This window comes from Mustela lutreola, chromosome 9 (assembly GCF_030435805.1).
Source record: "Mustela lutreola isolate mMusLut2 chromosome 9, mMusLut2.pri, whole genome shotgun sequence".
Taxonomy (NCBI): domain Eukaryota; kingdom Metazoa; phylum Chordata; class Mammalia; order Carnivora; family Mustelidae; genus Mustela; species Mustela lutreola.
In genome coordinates this window covers 27773873-27787998 of record NC_081298.1, presented here as the reverse complement: position 1 = coordinate 27787998, position 14126 = coordinate 27773873, and the positions used below count along the sequence as shown (strand labels likewise).

Below are 14126 nucleotides of genomic sequence, written 5' to 3'. Positions count from 1 at the left end.
ACTGATCTTTGAAATTTAAGTCTGAGAAGCACTGCTCTCCTGTATAGCCTTCCAGTTCCAGAATGACAGCACGCTTTTCCTCTTTCTCCTGGTTCAAAAAAAAACCTAAAAAAACAACAACTACAAAAAACCCTCAACAACCCACCAGTCCTAAACCATCTCTATCTTCACCTCACCCTGCCTTTGAAGTGGTGGCTTTTGAAGCGAGCCTTCCCCAAGCCCCCTCCCTCCAGCAAACCCACAGAGCCTTTGCTCGTGCCTCTTGTTATATTTCTCTCATTCCTCCTCAAGTTACGGTTACCTGTATCCTACCTACACTCGTTCCCCTGAAGAGCTTATAGAACAGAAGAAAGAGCTGGCCAGTCAGCACTTGAAGGACCCTCAGACACCTCCGCCTCTGCCTGTTGGTTTGTGGGTGTGAAAAAGCCAAGGCCAGGTCATCCAGGGAGTTGAGGGCAGAGTAGAACGGAGATGAGGACCTACGGCTCCTGATGCCTGGATGCTGGCTCTTTCCACTTCCCTAGGCTGCTTCCCAGACACTCCCTTCTGGTTGGCTCAGCACCTTGGTTCAGAGGACACTGCTGAGCATGAAACAAATCCTGCATGAGTATGTGTCCATTTGGGTGGGCAGAGCAGCCTGAGGGACATGGGCCTCCTCTTCTCTGTAGGCCCTCTGCTCCAGCTCCGTATCACTGGCATCAAGCCTTCCCTCAGCATGAGCTGCCCAACCAGTGAAGAAATGGCCCTCCAGCCCCTGGTGACCTGGATGCAGAAAGACCCCATATGGCTCAGGAATACAATCCCAATTAGGCCAGAGTTAAGATTCCAGCCTTGCTGCGTAATTTTGGGTAAATGCCTTCACCTCTCCAGGTGTCAGGTACTCCAGACAGGTGGCACACTGGGAAGAGAGATGAAGAAGTCCCCGAGCCTACTGGTTTAGCAATCTAGCACTAGACAGGCTTGCCAAGAGGAATTTCGAGAGCCTTGCCTCCAGAAGCCTCTAAAGACAGGAAAGGTTCTCGGACTCCTGGGACAAATGGATTATTCCACTAGAGCTGTGCCAGGGTGAGCTTGAATGGTCCCTCAGACTCCATGGCCACTTTTTTGTGTGGCTGGAGTCAAAAGCCAACAAATCTTTAGAACAGTCTGGAAATGTCCTAAGCTGGGTGGATAACGAGGATGATGCTGATTCATAAACTCAACTCTGAAAACAAGGACGTGACAATGGTACCATGTCTTTTGAGCCCTCCTGGCCCTCGGAATAAGAAAGGTCTTCACCCCTCTCTGACCTGCCATTACACACCTTAATCAGTATGCATCACGGCTCCTAGATGGTTTATCAGACCTGCATGTTTAGATGTTTGTCTCCTGCTCAGGTATCAGTTTCTTGAAGCGAGGGGTTACCTTTTTTTTTTTTTTTTTTTTTTAGATTTTATTTTTATTTTTTTATAGAGATCACAAGTAGACAGAGAGGCAGGCAGAGAGAGAGGGGGAAGCAGACTCCCTGCCGAGCGGAGAGCCCGATGTGGGGCTCGATCCCAGAACCCTAGGATCATGACCTGAACTGAAGGCAGAGGTTTTAACCCACTGAGCCACCCAGGCGCCCCTCGAGGGGTCACCTCTTACTTTCCTGTATCCCAAGCCCAGGGTCTGGCTAAGAAATAATAAGCAAATGCTGACCAGCGTAGACAAGGAACCCCCACCCCTTTTCTGGGACAAGGTGGCAGTTAGGTCTCTGTCCATCTGCAGGATGGAAATGCCAGCTTTCAGAGGGAGACCGGCTTACACAAAGTTACTCAGTTAACACCAGGGACCAGACTAGAGACCACCACTCTGACTCCCAGTATGGTATGCCCCCAGCTCATCAGCTGTGTGACTCTGGGCGGGGCTCTTCCTCTCTCCACCCTGGCTTTGTCTCTGGTGAAATGGGTCAAAGTCATACCGGGATTGTCGTAGAAATAAATGAAACAGAGCACAACCCATTGGGAGCACTTACACTGTGCGTCTCTCGTGACTATTGTTCAGGCCCAGCAGTGAAAGGGCACCCACCACCCACCAGCAAAGCAGGGCTCATGGTGAAAGGAAGGCTTCCCACCCTGACATACACACTCTTCAACCCAGCAAGTTCTCTGAAGTCATCACTTTGGGGAAGCACCTGATCTCCGGTCATGATCCCTTCACTGCTTTCCCTTCTCCAAACCCCAAGGCACGTGCACAAGAGCACACACAATTCATGGTGATGACAACAAAGTCTGCATGAGGCTGGGGAGTGAAACCTTTGGAAAAGCACGCGCTTCCTGGTCAGACAGACTGGTGTCATGTAACATGCTGTCCTTCCTATCTGTACCGCCACAGCCGAGTAAGTCTCTCTCAGCCTCGGGCTCCCCAACTTCCAAACAGGTATAATGTGTGACAAGGACCACCCAAGGTAAGTCATGGCCTGATAATCCAGAGATGATACTAAGAGTAATAATACTTGTCCCATTTTCATTTAACAAAATGCACATGACAAAACGTCAGATCAGAAGGGGCTTTAAGGATCAAGTCGTCCAGTCCTGTCATCTGGACTTGTCATCAGGACCCAGAGGTCCTGACTGGCCCAAGGTCACACACTGAGGCAGGGGTGGAGTGGGACCTGGGGCCTGGGTCTCCGGATTTTCTACTGCGTGTGCACTTTGGCCCACTTGATTCTCTTCATCCGCCCCCCTCCCAATACCCACAAGCACAGCGACGGGCTGGAATCACGTTCTTCCCAACCCTCTTCCCTTCACACTCTCTTAAACCAGCAGGCACCATCTGTTTGCCAACGTCACCCCTCTCCCAGACTCACTGAGCCCCTTCCAGCCTGCCTCGAGGAGAAGATGAACCAACCGCTGGCTACTGGCATTAACACTAACGACACTATTAGTACTAGTGATTAATGGCCACTAGCAACCTGCACAGTGCCCTGGGCTTAAGAGTGCTTTTCCTACAACCTATTCCCGCAGTTTCTCCCTAACCTAGTGGGCTTAGGGACATAACTTCCTCAAACTCATTCAACACATACTGAGCACCTACTTTGTGCCTAGCCAGGGGCTAGAGGTTGGAGACATAGATAGGAAGAAGACAGGGCATCCGTCAGGAGGCACTCACAATCTAATGGGGATTTAGGGCAGGTGGGGACACAACTTCATTTGGCCCAAATGATGCAGCAGCAATATGCCCTGCCCCAGCCTATGGGGAGGCTTCTCTATCATGCTGTCAAGAGGCAGAGTGTATCTGTGGAATACATTGGAGCAAGAAAGGGTGAGTGCTGGGCTGGAAGGACAGCAGGAGGGAAGATAAAGAATAGGAAATACAGACACCAAACACTCAACTGCCAGTCTCAGGGAGATTCTAGTGAGAGATTCCAGGGAGGGCAAGGGAGCAACAGCGGGCTCCCTATGGGATCAGGAGGCCCCAGTCCCTGACCCCTGCCAGCACACAAGATTCTGATGTTTCTCTTCCCTTAGGGACTTTGCCCTCGGATGCCAAGATTTCCCAAACCCAGTGCTGGGCTGTATATGCCTCCTTGGGACCATCATTTGCTAGAATGATGTCACAGCCCTTGCAGTGGAAATGTTGGTATCTCCTGGATGCTTCCTAGGCCCTCAGCCCAACATACTCCAGCATTCATTATCCCCTGGCAGGGATGCCATCCGCAGGGCCGTGGAAGAGATCTGTGGGGTGGGGGGCAGGGAGAAGAGGCTAAAAGCAGCCACCCCTCTTGTCTTCCCCGAGTCTGTCTCTCAAGTCCTGTGACCCTTGAACACCTACTATGTGCCAGGCACAGGCACTGTTTTAGGTGCTTCCTGACATTTCTCATTTAATCATCACTCAGCCCTCTGAGGGCTGCCTCTTCCCAGATTTACAGATGAGGAAATTGAAGCTTGGGGATGGAAAGCAACCCCACGAAGGTCACCCCAGCAATGGAGTAGGGATGCCACTCTAGGACTGCCTAGTGCCTCCTGTTTCACGAGGCTCACAAGGTCATGTTTCACTAGAGAAGTCCAGAGTTGAAAAAGGCCAACTGAGGAAACCCCAATTATTTCATAAGCCCAGACTTAAATTCTGGGTTGCTTTCGAGGGGTCCCCCTGACATGTAAGAGCTACTTGAATGACATGTCATAACTATACAGACCATTGAATCCAACTCCTGCATTTAACAGATGAACAGACAGACACCCACGCCTAAAGGATTTTAAGATGGCTACTGGGGGCCTACTAGCAGCCTAAGGGACTCAAACCCCACTCTCTGGCACCTCCTTTACACCACCGTGCCTGCAGAGACCACCTTTTCCCCCCGAGAAGTTCCTCCAGTCCATCCCACACCTCCAGATGGGCAGAGGAAACAGGCAGCCTTGTGACCAGGCCTCTCCTCAGTCTGCAGGGTTGAGGAAGGGAACATGGGGCTTCCCAGGCTAGTAGGTGTTCTGCTGAGGAGCCGAGGGAGAAAGCATCCTATCCTGCAGGAGCTCCTGGAGACTGGGGCTCAGACCTCCCTCTGTAGGGGTCATGGGTATGTTTTCCAGATCTACTGCAGAGCCCTGCCCCTTCGCAGGGGGGAATGTGGTAAAGAAGCAGTCACTGGCACTTGACCTTGGGTTGGGAGCGGGGGGTTCCACCCTTCTTCCATCCTTCTTCCACCCCTAGGTACCCTTGCTTTACCTCAAAAAGGGAAAGGGGCTTAAATATTTGCTAAACGCCATAAGAGGAAGACATTTAGGAACAGGGTGGTCCCCAAACCTCTCCTAATCGCCCACCTTGGGCATCTTCCCCGCAGTAATCAGCATCCAGTAATTAGTGATTTTCACGGTTTGGGGGTGGGGGGGAATGAAGGGAGGGTAGGAATGAGTCACGGTTAACCCCTCCTCGGCCGGTGCCCTCTGAGGGATTCTACCGCAGCGGGCAGTCCCCAGCGGCCCCCGCCCGCCGGCCGGGTGCAGCGCAGGGTCCCCTCTCGGCGCGGCTTCGGCCTCCTCACCTGAGTCCGCTGGCGTTCCGCAGCCCGCCGGCTCGCACCGCTCCGGCCCCGCTTGGCGCAGCGCCTCTGCAGTCGCGGCTGCGGCTGTCTGGCCCTGTTCAGCAACCTGCGGCGGCGGGGGAAAACACACAGACAGGGGCGGGTGAACGCGGGCGGGGACACCGGGCGGCCGAGCCCCCCGCAGCTGCCAGCTGGGCCGCAGCAGCCAAGAAGCCTGGGGGCAGGTTGCTTGCCTGCCGGGCGCTTGGTCCCGTCTGCTTCCCGGCGCGGCCCGCGCCTCCCCTCCCCCCACCCGCTCTCGGCACTCGCCGCTGCAGTGGGCGCAGCTGGGCGGTGGGCCCGGAGGTCCCCGGGGTCCCTGTCATCACCTGCGGAGGCTTCCATGGCTTCGGCTGCCCTGCCCAGGCCGCCGACCTGCTCTCCGGAGCCCCTGCTGGAGGCGGCTCGCCAGGGCTGGGGCTGCCGGGAGGGAGGGAAAGGGAGGGTGAGGTGGATGGAAGGGACCAGCCAGTGGGCGGCTCGATGGCAGCTGCGTAAGCGGCCCGTCTTCACTTTCCTTCTTAAAGAGATAGTTGGCATCTTGCTCCAGAGGGCGTGGGAGCCGGGGCGCGAGCACGCATGGGGTGGGGTCCTCTCGCACCTACACGCCACCCTGTGCTCAGAGCTGGGCAGTGGGGCACTGAGGAAAGCGCAGTGTCCATGGACAGGTGGTGGGATCCTGGGCCAGTCCCTTCACCTCCCTGGGCCTCAGCTTTCTCATCTGAAACATGGGTCGATGATACCAATCTCACTTCCTGGCACGCTGACGTTTTATGTTAAATAGTTATGTCATCTGAATTCCGTGAGGAACACTTTTCGCTTCTGAGTACCGGGGTCACTTATTAAATGTGAACAGCATTTGGACTAGTAAGGAAAATGAAGGCAAGAATCTTAAATATCTGAAAATGAAAATGTTTGTCTTTGAAGTATTGAGATGGTTAATCTTTGAAAACACAGAGAGATCATCATAACCTGGGTTAAGTGTTCATTATACACCTTTTCCCTCTGTCGGAAATGTTGTATAAATACTATTTGTCTGTCATTGTCACCTTTACTAGAATGTCCGTTCTATGAGGGAAGGAACTTTGTACTTTCCCTTGCTATCCTCGCAGTGCCTAGAGTAGTACTTGACACTTACCAGGAGCTCAGTAAATACTGACTAAGTGAATGAGAGAGCAAGCACACCTTGTGCCAGGCCCAGTCTTCCATACAAACTAGGCCAGATGCCATCCTTATCTCCTAAGACTCTTAGGTCAAGTCTGTCTACTCTTGGGACGAACTTGTTACCCTCTGCCCTCCACCTAAGCTGAGAGAGAATTTGTAAAGTGATTTTGCCCTCTTTGTATCATGATTCTGCAGTACTGGCCTGGCGAGAACAGTATTTATAAAGTACAGGGGGGAAATTTTTACTTTAAATTTACTGTTATTTGTCAAAGTTAAATCTTTTCCTGTGGCTGGAATTTGTGATAATCCACCACTCTGTAACAATGCCTATAATTCTGAAACTTATGTCTATAAATTTTTTTGGTGTTGATTATATTCTTCCTTCTAGTCTATTAAGTTGAATTTTCCTTTCAGATGGCCATCATTACAATATGCCTTGTGGAATAACATGGCAGGGCAATTGTAGCAGGAATAGGAAATTGTAGCTGAAAAAGCCATGTGAAATAAGGTCTGCTGTCAAAAAACAAAAGCAAAAACAACCTAATGCTGTATTAGCAAGTTAATCAATAATATGTTCTATCTGCCATAAGGCCCACTTAAATTGTGTGACTTCTTTGCACTCGAAGCAAAACCAAAGGAAACCATACAATTTGTTTTCTTATCAGGAGATAATTTCTAAGATCCTCACTAAAATAAATTTTGTCTGTCCCCATGAGTTTTTGGATTTGGTTTAATTAATTAATTAATTAATTAGGCTTGGTATTTAGAAGACTACATTTCCCAGAAATCTCCACAAACAACTTCCCCCAATCAAGAGAGCACCTGCACCCATATTACTTCCATCTGTGATGGTGTTAGCTAGTAAAGAATTCTCTCCTCAGCATTATAAGGCATGTGATGAAGAGAACCAGTATTTAGTTAAAATGTAAATTACAACAAATGTGGATTTTAAGCATAAATCAAATTATTCTAAAGAAGTTAGTAATTTGGGGGTACCTGGGTGGCTCAGTTTGTTAAGTGGCTGCCTTTGGCTCAGTTCATGATCTCAGGCTTCTGGGATCAGCCGCCCTCTCCCCTGCAGATAGTCTGCTTCTCCCTCTGTCCCTCCCTGCCACTCATGAGTGCACACTCAAGCTCTCTCTCTGAAATAAATAAATAAAATCTTTAAAAAAATTAGTAGTTTTGTTTTATACTAATTATGAGATACTCAAATTTGCTTTATTTCAAAAGCAATTTTGATTCCTACCCTGGATAAACAGAATAAACTGAATGCAGCAGTAAAACCTGAACAAATAGCAGCTACATGAGGAGTCTGAAGAGAAAATACTAGCAGGCAAATTGGGGAAGAAGGCCAGAATTTTCTGGCTTGGTGACTAGCAAACTTACCATTTTTGTTTCCTCTGGAATCTCCTGGCCTAGTCTCAAGGCAACCCAAATCTGGACTTGGAGAATCAACACAGAGAAAGCTCCCAAAGTAGCTCTCTAGTTCTGACCTGAAGTTCAGGAAAAGGAGACCCTCTTCTGTTCAGTGTGAGTGGGGGAAAATAATTTTCCTTCTTTAAACTTTTCTCCATTGTCTCATGACCCAGCCCCCAGGTGATCCTGCAGTGGTGGCTAGGACAACAGGGACCCACATGTCTCAAACTCTGAGAGAAGGAGAGACTTCTCCAATCAGAGTAACTGTGGTCCTGAGAGAGGGTGAGCCTCTGATTTTTTGTCTCCTTATGTCTTCCCATCATTTGGCTCCAGATGCAGGTGCAAGTGTGGGAAGAAGCCAACAAAAGAGAAGAGTAAATAAATATCCACACTCCAGCTTTCTGATGAACCCCAAAGAAAGGAACCAAATAATAATAATTTAAAAATGATAATAATTTTCAGTTACTAGTGAAAACTTAAGAAAAAAATCTTGAAAGCAATCAGAGAAAAAGTATGCATTAATTAAACAGGAAGAGGGATTTGAATAACTGGATTTCTCAACCAAAACCATAGATGGCAAGAAAAAATGGAACAAAATTTTTAAATCACTGAAAGAAAAGATCAGACAACCAGGATTCCATATGCAGCAAAATTATCCTTCAGGAATAAAGGTATATAAAGATATTCTCAGATAAAGAAAAACTAAAAGAATTCATTGTCAGCAGACCTGCTCTGAAGGAACTGCTGAAGAAAATTCTTCAGACAGAAGGGAGATGATATAAGGAAACATGAAATAAAAGGAAGGAAAGAACAATAAAAATGGTAAATATCTGGGTAAATTTAAGAAACTTTTTTCGTTTCTTGAGTTCTTTGAAGTAAGTTTGACAGTTGAAAGCAGAAATCATAACACAGTCTGATGGGGTTTCAATATATATAGATAAGACAATTACAATATAAAGGAGGAAGTGTAAAGGGAACTTTTATGACGTAAGGTTTCTACACTCCAGTTAAAGTGGTAAAATACTGATTCTAAGTAGGGTGTGAAAAGTTAAGTGTATATATTGTAATTCTCAGGGATCCTTAAAAATACCTATAACAAAAGATATAGTTAAAAAAAACAGGTAAATTAAATGGAATTCTAAAAATATGTTCAAATATTTTAAAATAAGGCAAGAAAGGGGGAACAGAGAAACAAAAAATGGGGAGAACAAATAGTAAACACATATTAAAAGGCAGATCGATGTCCAAACATACCAATATTTATATTAAAAATAAATGGTTTATTTTTTTTAAAAGATTTTATTTGACAGAGAGAGACACAGCAAGAGAGGGAACACAAGCAGGGGGAGTGGGAGAGGGAGAAGCAAGCCTTCTGCTAAGCCGGGAGCCCAATGCAGCACTTGATCCCAGGACCCTGCAATCATGACCTGAACCAAAGGCAGATACTTAATGACTGAGTCACCCAGGCGCCCCCAAACTAAATGGTTTAGATACATCAATTAAAAAGAGATAATCAGAATGGATAAAAAATGACTTAAATAGATGCTGTCTATAAAAACTAACTTTAAATATAATGATATAGGTAGTTTAAAAGTAAGACATAGAAAAACACATACCATGCAATCATGAAAGCTGGAGTGGTTTAAGATGAGAAAAAGTAGACTTCGGAGCAAAGAAAATTACCATGGTTAAAGAGAATCATTATACAAAAATAAAAGGGTCACTTACCAGGAAGATATAATTGTAAATGTGTATGCACCTAATACAAGAGCTTCAAAATACATGAGGCAAAAGCCATTAGAACTAAAAGGAGAAATACAGATTCACAATTACAGCTTTAGAGATGAATTCTCTTTTCTCAGTAATCAGTAGAATGAGTAGACAGAAAACAAGCAAGGATAAGGAGAAATGAAGAGCACTGTTAATCAACTAGGTCCAATCGACACTGACAGAACACTTCACCTAACAACTGCAGAATATATGCTTTTCAAGTGCCATGGAACATCTGCCAATACTGGGTCATAAAACAAAAACAAACGTTAACAAATTTAAAAGAATCTAACTCATTTAAAGTATGTTCTTTGACCATGATTTAAACTAGAAATGAATTACAGAAAGATAACAGGAAAATCTCCCTTGAAAATTAAATAATATCCTTCTAAATAATCTACAGGTCAAAAAGGAAGTCTCAAAAGAAATCAGAAGATAGGCATGCCTGAGTAGCTCAGTTGGTTAAGTACCTGCCTTTGGCTCAGGTTCTGATTCTGGGGGTCCTGGCATCAAGCCCTGCATCAGGTTCCCTCCTCAGTGGGGAGTCTGCTTCTCCTTCTCTCTGCCTCTTCCCTGAGTCATGTTCTTTTTGTCTCTCTCTAATAAATAAGTAAAATCTTTTTTTTTTAATAAATAAGTAAAATCTTAAAAAAAAAAAAGAAATTAGAAAATATTTTGAACTGAACAAAAATGAAAATACAACATATCAACATATGGGCGATGCAGCTGAAGCAGTACTTGAAGAGAAATACATAACATTAAGAGTTTGAATTAGAAAAGAAGAAAGGTCTCAAATCAAGTAAGCTTCCATTTTAGCAAAACAAACTCAAAAACAGGCCAAAGGAAAGAAATATTAAATATCAGAGCAAAAATTAATAAAACTGAAAAAAGAAAAAAAAGTGAGGAAATCAATGAAACCAAAAGCTGGTTCTTTGAAAAGACCAATAAATTTAATAAGTCTCTAGTATGACTGAAAAGAAAAAGAAGACACAGATTAACAATATCTGGAATGAAAGAGGTATTATTACCATCGACCTTGCAGACATTAAAAGGATAATAAGGGAATACTCCAAACAACTCTACACACATAATCACCAATTTAGATGAAATGGAACAATTCCTCGAAAACTACCAAAAGTCACTCAAAATGAAAAAGATAACTGAATAGGCCTACAGCTATTTTAAAAAATGGAATTCGTAGTTTAAGACCTTCCCAAATATAAATTCTCAGATCCAGATTGTTTCATGTGTGAATTCTACCAAACATTTAAATAAGAAATAAAACAAATTCTCTGTAGTCTCTTCCAGAAAAATAAGAGGAGTAAACCCTTTCCAAGTTATTTTATGAAGCCAGTATTATCCTGACACCAAAACCAGAAGAAAATAAGTAAGAAAAGACAAATACCGTTATGAACTAATATCCCTCATGAGTATATAGGCAAAAATCCTAAACAAAAACAAAACACCAAATCCATATGAAAATATGTTCAACATCTTTAGTTATTGGGAAAATGCAAATCAAAACTACGAGATATTTCACATTCACTAAGAGAGTTATAATTTTTAAAAGGAACAATAATAAGCACTGACAAATTGGAACTCTGATACATTGCTGACAGAAAGGTAAAATGGCACATCTACTTTGAAAGACAGCTTGACAGTTCCTCAAAAAGTTAAACATGGAGTTATCATATGACCCCGCAATTCCACTCCTAGGTATAAATCCAAGCAAGATGAAAACATGAATATACAAAAACTTTAATACTCATGTTCACAGCCACATTGTTCATAATAGTCAAAAAGTGGGAACAACCACATGTCTACCAACTGGTGAATGGATAAACAGAATGTATATCCATATAATGGAGTAATAATTTAGCCACTAAACAGAATGAAGTACAGGTACATTCTACAACGTGGATAAACCTTGAAAATGTTATGCTAAGCGAAAACAATCAGACACAAGACATATACTCTGTGAGAGTCAAAAGGTGCATTAGCAGTTGCCTGGAGCTGTGGGGAAAGAGAGAGTGAGGAGTGATTGTACTAAGTAGGGGGTTTCTTTTTGAGCGATGAAACAGTCTAAAATTAGATTATGGGAATAGTTGCATAACAATGTGAATATACTAAAAACATGAAGTGATCACTTTAAAGGGGGTGAATTTTAAGATAAGTAAATTATGTCTCAATAAAGCTGTTAAAATAAATTAGCAAACTGAATCTGGAGATCAAGTAGAGTTTATCCTGGAAATGCATCTTAGCCAAGTAGAGTTTATCCTGGATATGCTAAACTGATTAAAATATTCAAAAATCAATTGGTGAAATCCACCATATTCAGTGTAAAGAAAAAACTCATGAAACAATCAATTCAGAAAGTGTTTGGCAAAATTAACATCCATTCACACACACACACACACACACACACACACACACACAACTCTCAGCAAACTAAAAATAAAAGGAATATCCTCAACCTGACAAAAATTATCCCTCTCCCCAAACCATTATAGCTAATATCATACAGAATGGTGAAGGTGAATGCTTTCCTTCTCACATTGGGAACAGACTGACAAGGAAGAAATAAAACTGTCCTTCTTTGTAGACAACATGATTATCTATATAGAAAATCCCAAGGAATCTACCAAACAAAAACAAAAACGAAAAAACACAGAAACCAAAAAAACCCTCCTGGAACTAATTTTTAAGTTTAGCAAGGTCACAGAATACAAATTAATCTGCAAAAGTCAATTGCATGAATGACAAAATTGTAGAGATGGAAAACAGATTAGTGGTTGTCAGGAACTAGGGAGAAGGGTACAGAGGGAAGCAGTTCTGGCTTCAAAAAGGTATGACAAAGGATCCTCATAATGAAGCTCTTCTGTTTTTTGACTGTGGTGGTGGTCACATGAGCTACATATGTAGTAAAATTGCATAGAACTAAACACATACAAATGAGTGCATATAAAACTGGTGAAATATGAATAAGGTGAATAGACCGTATCAAGGTCAATTTCCCATGATATTGTACTATAATTATGCAAAATGTCACCACTGGGGGAACCGGGTAAAGGGTATACAGAATCTTTCTGTGTTATTTTTTACAATGCCATGGAATCCTATAATTATCTCAAAATAAAAAGTAACAAAAGGTCAGTTGTAACTCTCATACTTCTAATGTGAGTGCAAAAAGGTACTTCTACTCTGGAAAATGAACCGATAATTTCTTTATAGAGTTAAACATGCACTTACCATTTGAGCCAGTAATCCCACTCCTAGATATTTGCCCTAGAGAAACTGTGCACGAGTGTATTTAGCAGCTCCATTTATAATTGTCTAAAACTGGGTACAGCTTCAAGTGTCCTCCAGAGGGTAAATGAATAAATAAACTGTGGTATATCCAGACAACAGAATACTATTCAGCAATTAATAGTATCAAACCACTGGTAAGTGCAGCCAAGTGGACAAATCTCAAAGGCATACTGAGTGAAAGAAGCCAGTCTCAAAAAGGTTACATATTAGGAGTGCCTGGGTGGCTCAGTGGGTTAAGCCTCTGCCTTCGGCTCAGGTCATGATCTCAGGGTCATGGGATCGAGTCCCACATCGGGCTCTCTGCTTGGCGGGGAGCCTGCTTCCCTCTCTCTCTCTCTCTCTCTCTGCCAGCCTCTCTACCTACTTGTGATCTCTCTCTGTCAAACAAATAAATAAAATCTTTAAAAAAAAAAAAGGTTACATATTATTTGATTCCACATATATAACATTCTTAAAAAGACAAAACTATAGTCATGTAGAAGAGTAGTTGCCAGGACTTAGGATGGGGAAGGGAATGATTACAAAATGATAACACAAGGGAGTTTTTGGGTGATATTACTGTTGGTATCCCAAATGTAGTGGTGGTCACAGGAATCTAGACATGTGTTAAAATTCACAGAACTGTGTGCCAAAATGAAAAAGTCAGTTTTCCTGTATGTTAATTTAAAAAATAAAAGACTTTTTTGGGGTGACTGTAAATTATGTATCTTTCAAAAATTAAAAGACATTTTAAAAAAGACAATTTTGACATTTCAATCTTATATAATTAATATGTTCAAAGAAGACATTTAGAATTCCATTTGCAGCATAATTCCAGATTTACAAGGGGATTGAAGAGAGTACTATAGGTTTTACTTTGTAGTATACTATGGGGTTCACAGAGCATTATATGAAAATTTCCTAACTAAAACTTCAACTAAGAAAAAAAGAAAAACAATGATTTTAAAGTAAAAAATGCTCAGTAAACACCAGGTAAAAGAACATTTATTTTAATGACCTTTACTTTAATTGTAGTTTTAGACAACATGCTGAATTAGTGTCCGCTAATTTTTTAACGTAAGAAGAAGACTTAGTTTTGTTGATACATGAATGGTAGTTATAATAATCATTAAATAATAAATAAAAATGCTAAATGACCTATAAATAGACTAAAATACACTCATAATTTAAAACAAAGATGAATTTTAGAACCTTTAAATTAAGACATTAGATTAAAAACCACAGTGTTAGGTCAAATCAAGGATGGTCTGCATTAGAATCAAATAAATTATCGTCTGCAGGGAAGTAAGGGAGTATTAATTATTAATTCTTCCTATACAATTTATGTAAATGATCCAATGTAAAATGGCTTTAAAAAAATATCCTATCCTTAAATGTTTCTTGAAGGCACATAGTATTTTAAAAATGTATTCTAAATGCAACATTC

General features: G+C 42.8%; 1 protein-coding gene across 10 annotated transcripts in view; it reads right to left on the bottom strand.

Annotated features, from left to right (window-relative positions):
* SNPH (syntaphilin) overlaps positions 1 to 5507 on the bottom strand; it is a 36068-nt gene extending 30561 nt beyond the window's left edge. For 4 of the 10 annotated variants that reach the window (XM_059133690.1, XM_059133689.1, XM_059133691.1 and 1 more), the window contains exons 1-2: positions 5371 to 5506; positions 5003 to 5108 (exon numbers count right to left, since the gene is read on the bottom strand). The gene's annotated coding sequence lies outside the window, so the exon portion shown is untranslated. Of the gene's footprint in view, positions 1 to 5002; positions 5109 to 5370 lie in introns of all 10 variants that reach the window. The other 6 variants (XM_059133699.1, XM_059133693.1, XM_059133696.1 and 3 more) reach the window with 2 other exon arrangements.
* Positions 5508 to 14126: the final 8619 nt, after the last annotated feature.